Genomic DNA, 11,078 nt, shown 5'->3' with positions numbered 1-11,078 from the left:
CCCCAGATTAGCCTCCAAATTACTGTGGAGAGACTAGCTATGTCCTGGTATCTGATTTGTAGAGCAAGCATCAGACCTTCCCCTTTCTTCTTACTGATCTTGTCCTTCTTGGGTAGGTAACTGGGTAGCTATTATATTTTAAACTCACATTCTCATTGACCCAGGAATGTTCTTACTGGGAATTCCTCTTGTTAAGCAAACAAAACAAAACAAGTAGCCAAGGATATGAGTAAAAGGATGTTCAGTTTTGGCATAATTTTATAAAACAGAAATAAACCAAATAAAACATTTCCTAAATATCAACCAATAAGAAACAGTGAAATATAACACAATCATTAAAAAGAACAATGTAGATTTATAGGTGCTGATGACTTGTTATATTGGTGGGGAAAAACAAGTAGGACATTATGACCCATTTTTGTAAACATGGTTTATAAATGGATTGGATATTTCTGGATGAATATCCATAGAACTGACTCACCATTTTTGGTAGGAGGATGATTCACCATTTTCACCTAACTTTTTGTTTAAGAAAAAATGATACTCAGAGAAAAATAAAACAATTATTCAACGAGCAATATCCTTTATCCAATATTTTATCACATTTCTTAGTTATTTTATCTTCTATCTAATCTCTTTCTATATTTCTATATAAAGTGATTTTTGTCTTGCATTTTATTTGTATAAACTTCTCATTTTTCTCTATTCCTTTTGCAATTAAAAGAAAAGCAAGTTTTATCTTCTATGTTTTAACAGATTTACAAGTCACATCAAGTTTTTTAACCAATATGAAATCAAAGCATTGTGATCTTAACTCCTGCTGGTCTTCCTCTAAAGTGCCAAATATCTGTTATGCATTTAGGTTCTGTACCATTTTTGGTATTGATAGATTGGGTTATTTTTTTTTCATGGATACAGTTCTTTGCACATAATAGAGTTTGTTATATATTTGTTGGAATACATAGATATAATGTATGTATCATGAGTTCTCAACTGAAGGAAGAAAAGAGCTTGCTCTTAAATGTCTTATTTTTATGTTTGATTAGGCCATTCAATAACTGGTCTAGCATCACAATAAGGATGAAGAAGCACAACAGTTTTTGATCATTAATTAACAAATAATCTTTCCCTAATAAGTGACATCAGTGATTTCAAAGTTTGTTTCTATCACTCAAACTTTAAACTCAATACATAGCACATTTTAAAAACATCATCATTATTGACTTTTAACTAGCTGTTTGCATACACCTGCAATAATTCCTTGAAAAATGACTGAAATAATTATATTAGTAGAGAAATATTGCACTGTACTTATAATTACGTTTTCTACTAGGCAAAAGTCAGAAAACATTAGGAAAATATGGTAAAATAACAACTGTGAACAAAATTTAATAAATAAATTCTATTTTGTTAGGATATCTAAAGTTTCATGCCCTGTGGTATACTTTAGTATCACTAAAATCAATATAAGGAGAGAACGCAGCAAAAAATAAAGCATTAATTTTCATCTTGATTCAAGATGTGTCTAAAATTTAATATCCAGATAATGCTAGGCCTGTCCATGACCTCATTTCAACAAACAACAATGCAGAATGAGAATTCAATTGTGCCATATAGATTTCATTCAATCAAGAGAACAAAGAAACAGAAATGTCCTTCAGAAAAATGCCAAACTTGCTCATTGATGAGTGGGATAGAAACTATTAGAGCAAACGAATTTTGGACTGGTATGACTTATAATAGTCCCATTATAGAAAGGTCAGGATTTTAAGAGAATGGGAAGAGATGAAATTACATCATTTTACCAGCTTTACTTAAAGTTTGTTAAGCAGAGAAAATACTTCTATATTTTAATCAGGTCAAATTTGACAGGTCAATTTCTAATTCCATTAATTCTAAATTAAAACATTTATCATGAGTCAAAATTTAGAATTTTCTTAAACATCGGGAACACTTGTTCATTTTTCTAAAAGTGGTGTGGTATTTATCTACAACGGCTCCATATAAAAAAAGGTAAGAGTTCAGCATTGAAATTTTTTATTCTTACAGTCTTTAAACAAAACAAAGCAAAAATAGCACATGCTCATTGGTTACTACAGAATCAATTACCTGTCTTTGAAAAGCCTCTTGATAATTAGGTTAACTCTGAAACTTTAGAGTAATAATTTACAAGTAAAGAACTATAGCTGAAATTATACAGAGTACATTGCATGGTGATATGTGGAAACTGAATAGTCCCATTACTAAAAATTATGCATAAAAAGAAAAAAAAGCAGCAAAGCCATACCTTTCTCCTTTATTTACTATTCCTATTTTTTAACAGTGTCTTTTCTCCTTTTGTTCTGGAAAAAAACCCTTGCTTCTGATTCCACTTGCCCAGTCTCTTCTCCACTCCCCTGACTCTATTCCACTCCTCTACTCTCTACTCTGCTTCTGCCTCTTCACTGCTCTCCTCTCCCCTTCTCTTTTCTATATACCTCCTATCACTGGGAATTTTTCAAGAAAATTCTTCCCAAGGATCTTTCTTCATTCACGCCCATACAATTATCAGAGCTATCTACCTGCAAGAACAGTTTTGATAATGCTATTAAAGTTTTTAAATAGAAATTATAGTTAAAATATAAAACCAGAAACTAAAGTTCACAGCTTAGAAAGCCCCTATTAATATGGCCCTAACTTGCCATTTCTGTCTAATTTCCAGCCTGCTGTCTTTCATTTACTTATATCCCACTGGAAATGACAACTCCCAGTTTTCTGAATATGCCCCTCAGTGTTGAGTGTTTATTTATGTGGATTCCTCCATACCAACCCACTCTAGTAGAGCCCAAAGATGTAAGTTTTATCTCTGTTCACTGCCATTTTCAGGAAATAAGTGCAGCAATTGGATACGGAGTAATAGCTTTGTTCAATTAGCACAACAGTTGAAGTGGGAAACTAATCTCCAAACTTGCCAAAAAAGGATATATTAATACATTCAATGTATCTGCTATGTGCCAGTCACAGAAAATGTGGTGGACCTGTTCCTTCCCTAACAGAGTTTGTCCTTTAGCAGAAAAAGAGAGAAACAAAAATTCATAGACTTCCTTGGGGGAAATCATGCAACTATCCTCTGCTATACTGATCAAGAAAAGATCTCTTAAAAAGAAGTTACCTTGTGTTCATCAGCAGATGAATGGATAAAGAAAAGGTGGTACACATACACAATGGAATATTATTCAGTCATAAAAAAGAGAAATCCTGCCATTTATGACAACATGGATGGACCTGGAGACTATTATGCCAAGTGAAATAAGCCAGGCAGAGAAAGGCAAATACCATATGACTTCATTTACATGTGGAACCTAAACACAAAGCAAAACAAAATAAAACAGCCATAGACTCATAGACACTGAGAAGTGACTGGTAGTTACAATGGGGGAGGGGTTGGAGTGGGTGAGTGGCAAGAGTGTGAGAGGGATAAAGAGGCACAAAAATCTCAATCATAATGTAAGTTGGTCGGGGATGGAAGTGCAGCATGAATAATTTAGTCAATGGTTCTATAGCATCTTTCTTTGTTGACAGTTGGGGTGAAGATCATTAAATTTAATAATGTATATAATACTGAATCACTATGTTGTATACTTGAAACCAATATAATATTATATCCCAGCTATACTTCAATTAAAAATAAATAAAAATTTCCTTTGTAACTGAAAGGGATGAATAGGAATTTGTCAGCTGAAAAGGAGAAGGTAGAACATGCTATGCATACAAAAGAAAGCCTGGGCTGAGAAAGAGCAGGACCTAATCACCGAACTGAGTTCAGCACAGCTGGAACCTAGTGTGAAGTGCCAGGTGTGCTGAATAATTAGTCAGGGTCTACAGATGAATTAATGGGTTTGAATATTATCCTAGAGATACTGAGAAGATAATGAAGGATTTAAGTATGTGAGTGAGAGGATCATTTTCATGTTTCAGAAATATTACTTTACTCTATGGAAACCCATCTCTTCTCCAAAAGATCTACAGATATAGATGACAAATAACAATAACTTTTTTGAGTAGTTTGAGTTTGATGTGTAGACACACATCCTTTGCAATATCCTTGGAGTCTGAAGGACAGATTGAACATCACTTCAAGACTGTTTTTTACATTTATTTTTCCAAAAGTGTGACTAAGAAGTAAGTTGATATATTTTAGATTAACATAGGTAGGAAATTAAAATGCTGTGGTGTGTTTTAACCAACAATTAATATAACTGAATAAATTACATGAATACTTAAGTATAGATATAATGAAATTGATAAAAATTACAGACCATTGATAAGGCTTCACTATACTGAATACATATAATGAATATGTTTATCACTGAGATATGATTTATTAGATGAACTCTTCCTTGAAAATATTACCTTTGGTGTGTACTTTTATGTGGTGCCTTCAGACAGAATATATAGAATAAAATATTTTACTAATTTATTTACATGGTGTCATTAAGATCTGTTTTCAAGATAATCAGTAGTAGTGATAAGTTCTCTCTCACACACAGGCATTTCTACTTCCTGGGAATTAATGAGTATAATTGTTTGTGGTAGATGGTTGGCATTTTCTAATGATAAAGTAAACTGTGTCTTCCCAGAAATGGTTCCAGTTTTGCTATTAGTTTGAGAAAGTTCAGTTAAGGACAAGTGAGGTCTTTTAAGACATTGGAAGCCTGCTAAGTGCTCCTTGTCTCTTTTCTCACTGGAAAAGTTTATTAAGAAAGCACCCTTGGTTCAAGGGGAGATTTAAGTTTTGTGAAGCCACTTTAAGAAAAAAGAAGATAATATTAGGAATTTATCTGAAAGGATATATTCACACCAAGAAGGGACACCACATAAAAATTAACTAAAATGTGAAATATACCACAAAAGTTACAAAGTATAGGAGAAAAAGAGTGCAATTGATTAAATCAACTCCTTGACACATTTCTCGTATATTGTTTGGTTGTATACTTTTTGATCACCTCTGCATGTGTGTCCATCTAGTGAATAGGAAATATAATGATTCTATCTACTAGCATAATTAATTAAGAAATATTGATAGTTCAGATTTGTAAAATATGCATCATAACAAACGTAGAGGTACTTGTATCATTGTTTGGGGTTTGGTGTTCTATAAACACAGGAATACTGGTTTATTATATTTTGTACAATGTCCATCATAAAAGAAGAAATGCACTGTACTTTTAAAATTTTACCCTCTGTACTTTCCACATATTTTTCACAGGAATTTTCATTTTGACAAAGCATCAGAGAAACCTATTCTCCTGCTTGAAATTAGACATGTTTGAATGTTGAAAGAGTTTTCCACAGACTAGCATCTGGTTCTGAACATTTAAAAATCCATTATTCTCTTCTCCACTACTACCATATTTCCCATACTTGGTACTGTAAGATGTGCCTATATAATGATCAGACCTCTGGACCTGTCACTTAGGCAGAGCAAATCAGCAACCTGGAAGTATTAAGTTCTCCTGAACAACATCACATCTGAACAGCTAAAAATAACCTAACTGATGGAATGTTTACAAACCCTAGAGTCTGCTAAACTCAAATATTTCAATAATTTTGAATTCACTTTGGCTGGATCCCAAAAGTGGCCATAGTTAACCAACATGAAAGACAGGGAGGAAGTCAGAGAGGAAAATGACTGAATTTTAAATATATTAGTTTTTTAAATTGTACAAAAACACCGTCACGTGAAAACATAGTAAATGACCTTCTGGGAGTTGGTTGTATCCTTCTACAATACATATGAAAAATTTCACACCCAAATTCCAGAATAAGAGCTCATTTTCTTTGCCTCTTTTAGAAGTGGCAAACCCTCTACTTCCCCTTCTGCCCAGCAAATATTATTACTACATTTGAAGTGCTGTGCTATCCCTGTAAGTTTTCCTACAGCATGCCCATTCCTCTTAAGTTGTTTTCCTTTCCTTAAAAATTTTTGTTAAGTAATCACATGGATTGTACCATCTGTTTGCTGCAAGGAGTCTGATTGGTATATTTTCTCATCCTTCAGTTCTTATCTTAAATATAACTTTCTCATCAAATGTTTTCCCAACCATTCTGTTGGTACCATTTTTTTTCTCTCATGGTGTTTGATTCATTTCTGTCACATTTATCCAAATTAGTAATTATGTATTTATCTGTTCATTTACCAATAAGTCCCCTTGGTTCCAAACATAGTGCCTGCCACATAATAGGTACTAAATAAGTATTCATAGTAAAACCATATAGGAAGGTAAATTCACCCAGCCCCCATTCCTAAACAAGGTGAGGTTAAGTTCTTACCTTGAATGGGTAAATGGAAATGGATGAGGATGATATATAAGGCTAGTCACGGGGAATGAATAAGAAAACCTGTCTCACAAAAGGTGTCTCTTGACCTTCTCCCAGTGTATTTTTCTCCCAGACTGTTCTTGGAAAAGCCAAAAGAATGGTCACCAAACAACTACAAAATTGCTAAAATCACTGCTACTGTCCCAGATGTTCCATGTCAGCCCAAGAACAGACATTAATTCCATCAGTATTTAAGCTAGTATGCACATCTGATACCAGGTAATGCTAGGGCACAGTTGGGGTCAAAATTCTTAGTAGGATTTTTTATTGTCTCCTGTACCCTATTGGGTTTTCACAGAAATTGTTAGCATTTTGGCAAAAGACATACACAGTTTTCCATTTGCCCTGCCCACAGACAAGATACTGCAACAATACACATTGATAAGAAGTGCTTAGAAAGTGCTAATATTATTACCCTGGTAATTAGTAGCTATTATTTCCAAGGACATTTTATATATGCATACACATACTGTTCTCTTATGTTTAGTTTTCTTTAACTAATATCCGACATTATAAAACTTTGTTTTTTGCCCTTTGAGAATTTCTAAATACAAATTGAGTTAAAAGATTGTTTCAGAATCTGCTTCATCAAAAGGCATTATAACATTCCTTACATCAAGAAAGGCTCCTACTATTCTTTTAGTTACTGTGTTTGGGATTAACAGTTAAGAAACCAGGAAGGAGATGGCTAGCATACCGGAGATCTTTGCACATACCACAATACCCTTCGTCCTGTCTGTGAGCGGGCAGGGGAGGATCCTTTAGCTTCTGGGCTGCTGAGGGGTGCACACTATCGACTGGCCCTGGAGATCTGGCCATTATACTCTGCAGTCTCCATCTTGAGGATGTAGGGGATTATGCTGTCTACTGAAACACTGCCAATGTGATCAGCAAAAAAATTCTGTGATATTAGAGCTCATCAGCCTGAGTGCTGGCAGGTGGTCGAGAATCCGGGCTAATCAGTAGGTATCTTCTGAGTAGGTTTTCTGAACATAGATTTTCTTAATCTGTCTTGTGCTGGTCAAACCTGGAGACTGGAACTAAAGAGCACAATGGTCTTCAGGTAGGCATACTCATAGCCGTCGACGTCCAGCTTTGCCATGCTGTTGCAGAACTGCAGCCTCCCGATGTGCTCCATGACTTGCTTTATCCGGTTGCTGGAAAGCTTATATTCTTGGATGCTGTGCTGCAGGTGGTTGACAATGGCTGCCAGGATGGTGGAGAGACTGAAGAGTTCGTTCCAGCAGGCCTACACCAGGCTGGTGTTGCAGTCTTGTCCCAGAGCCTGAAAGGAGGGGATTGTCGTGGCCCAGGGCATGGCGAGGAAAAGCAGGCAGGACGCAGACTCGCAGATGTAGTGCTCGTTGAGGTACTCCGGCATTGGGCTGGGCATTGTGAGCCTAAATGTGACGTAAGTGTCTGAAAGGAGGGGCCTTCGACCTCAGTGATGGGCGTGACCTGGTCTCTGCTGATGACATGGATGCCCCCTCCTCCACGGGCATCTATCGCATCTGCCAGGTTAGGGGGCAAGGAGCTGTCTGGTATTAATTACTTTAGCTAAGGAATCAAATGCCTGAGTAATCTCACTTGCAGACTGTTCCTCCGGCTGCATTTCCGAAGCATCACCATTGTTGAGGGATTCAGTCAGGTTGGCAAGGGAGGTCACTACATTTGCCAGTGTGCCCAGAGCTCCCTAGCTTGTTTCAGCCTTGGAGTCCATGGCCAGGAGAACTGTGTCATCCTCACATATCAAAGGCTGCTGGGTGTTCACAAGCATCCCTGGAGCAAGAAGCCCTGTTTGTCTTGCTCCATCTTTATCTGCCACAAACGTAAGAGTGGCTATCAGAGGACTTCTCAGGTCCTTTCGGATATAGATTTTCTCAGTGGAAGCAGTACAATTGCTTGGTTTCTCCCGTTGCACATCAAAAACCTTCCATTCACTCTGCACAGATTCCATGTTCGTGCCCGTCTCCAAGCACTTCTTCAGCCGGCAGAACTGGCAGCGGTTACAGTGGTGTTCGTTGATGACGCAGTCCTGATCACTCCGGCAGCTGTATATCAGATTCTTCCTTACATTCCTTTGGAAGAACTCTTTGCAACTTTCACAACTGACATCCCCATAGTGACGGCCAGAGGCTTTGTCACCACAGACCACACAGTACTTCTCCACTTGGGGCCGCTGGACATCAGCCTTCCCCAGTGAACGCTCCACAGAAGCAGAGTCCGTGACTATCTGGATCCTGCCAGGAACAAGGTTGTCCGAGGTGGTAAATACAAGCTGCTTCGCACTGGATGTCTCTGGGGAGGCCAGGATCACCTTCCCAGTTTCAGCTCCATCTGGGCTGGTCAGGATGAACTGCTGCTTGGGGGACCCAGAGGTGTCCACTGTGGTCACTGTCTGGATCATCTGTCCTGTCTGCTGATCTGTCACAATCTGAATGTGCTGAAGTGAGGCTACCGCAGAGTCAGTGGAGATTATCTGGATACCCGGGGAGGGGCTGGTCATCCCTGGAGATGCCGGCCGAGAAGTCTGTGTAAGTGGTACCTCAGCCACCTGTTGGGTCCCTACTCTGTGCTGAACCAGCCCCCGGATATTTGTAGCCATGGTGAAGCAAGATCATTAGAGAATAATTCTTGATCTCACTGTTGGTTTTCTGCCTCCAAAGCAGCTTCAGGTGTCATCAATAGCAGCTTTGGAAGCCTGCTTAAAAATGAACAAGGAGGAACGTACACCGTCTGAGAGCAGCTCGTACTGCCACCGCAGTCATAGGTGGTCCTCGGGATTTGTCGCCAAAGCAGCCTCCAAGCAGGTCCCATGCCTGCGGCGGGCCGCCCCGGCGCCGAGAGCAGGGCGCAGGGAGGCCAGGCTCCCAGCGTTGGCGAATGGTGGGAGCCCCGGGGCCGCGGTCTCGCGGGGCAACGGGCTAGAGACAAGACGCCAAGGTGGGAGCCGGGGCGGTGGGGGTGGGCCCGGAGGTGCCGCCCTTAGTAGGTTTTCTTAGACCATAATCACTCCTGGTCATATTATTAAATTTGCAATAATGCTATCTCGCTTTTATAAGACTGGATTTTCTGGGTCCTACTTACTGCATTATAATGAGATTTTATTATATTGTGTGAATGAATGAATGAACTCAAGTTTATCAGCATTTCTACTATGGAAAGACAACAAAAACTTATGGTTAAAGTAATGAATGGGAAATAATGAAAAGGATTTAATTTTTTAAGGACTGAATTTAAACTGTTTTGAAGGAAATAAAGTAATTTAACTTTGTAAATAGAAAATTGTTAACTGTTATCAAAATGTTTTAAATGATCTACTTTTTTCTTAGGAGAAATCATGTTCAACATACTGGGAATTAGATGTTCTGGGAAATTCAACAACTGTTCCTATTTTTGCACATGTCTCTGTAGCATTTAAAAAGTAGGCTTAGATCCATTAAATCATTCAAGCATAAAGCCCTCATATGGTAAGCCTACTTATATGATAAGTAGACTCAATCAACATTTATTCTAGCCCTGTTTTCTCTTATTTCGTATATTTTAAAGCTAAAAACTGCTCTTTCTATACCACCTTGCACCTAACAAAGGCCATATGGCAATCTAGCCAAGGAAAGTATATAGAAGATAGGGATTTCAGAAGAGTGTTTTTTTATGACATAGTGTCCTTTTTCTCTTCCATTACTCTTTTTCCTGACTGGGATGTAGCCATGAAGAATGGAGACATTACAGCAGTGTTATTTCAATGATGAAGAAGTCATTAGACTTTGGCTTGAAATCTTTGAGATCCTGAACCAAGGCCAGCAACTGCCAACTCCTTGGCATCTTGTCACATGGGAATAAAATATATCTCATGTTTATTTAAGCTTCACTTTAGTAGAATATCAGGGTATAGTTTTCTATGAAGAGAATAGAAAGATACTTTGCCTTTTGTGATGCTTATAGCCAAACACAATTAATACATGATACAGAGATGCAGTAATATTACTTATCAGAAAAGTTAACTGAAATCAGCATCACTTGCACACTTTTACATATATAGAATAAGAGATATGGCCTGGACCTAAAGCAGGATTTTAGGGGGAAAAAAAACTATCCCCATCACTAGGAGTTTATAATCTAGGGGATAAACAAGATTTGCGTTAAAACCAAAACTTTGAATAATGTGATAATTTATTAGGCTGGGTGGCTTAATATTAAAAACCACTAACCTTTTTTGAGTAGTAATGTGTCAGTCACTTTTCTAGCCACATTAACTCTTTTTATTCTTAGCGTAACTCTATAAAATAGGTGGTATATCATGCACATTTTGCAGGGGAGAAAACAGCATATGAGAAGTTATGAATTTTTAAGTAACTTGTTCTAAGCGACACAGCCAATAAGTGACAGAACTGGTTGGATTCAGGCAGTCTGGCTCCAGCAATTATGCTTGCAGCCATTACTTCACACTATTTATCATTGGTCTGTTTGTGTCAGTCTTAACTGGATAGGTATTTCATCCTAATTTTAGGATAGCATATTTAAAACTTATAGAGTTAAAAACAGTTCTCAGATGCAATAAAGAAAAAATATTAATATCATATAGCACTTGATATGTGCTAGACACTGTCCCAAGTAATTTACATATATTAACCCACTTAATCCTCATAGCAAAATAACAATTTGATAAGGCTGGAACTAGTTATTATCTCTATTTATATAAGAGAAAATTGAATCTG

General features: G+C 37.4%; 1 pseudogene; it reads right to left on the bottom strand.

Moving 5' to 3' along the window:
• Nucleotides 1–7,150: 7,150 nt before the first annotated feature.
• Nucleotides 7,151–8,965, bottom strand: LOC118918207 (nuclear receptor subfamily 2 group C member 2-like; annotated as a pseudogene).
• Between the last annotated feature and the right edge of the window lie 2,113 nt (nt 8,966–11,078).

Source organism: Manis pentadactyla, chromosome 7 (assembly GCF_030020395.1).
Source record: "Manis pentadactyla isolate mManPen7 chromosome 7, mManPen7.hap1, whole genome shotgun sequence".
NCBI lineage: Eukaryota > Metazoa > Chordata > Mammalia > Pholidota > Manidae > Manis > Manis pentadactyla.
The sequence above is the reverse complement of the archived record's forward strand: the minus strand, read 5'-3'. Positions and strand labels throughout refer to the sequence as shown.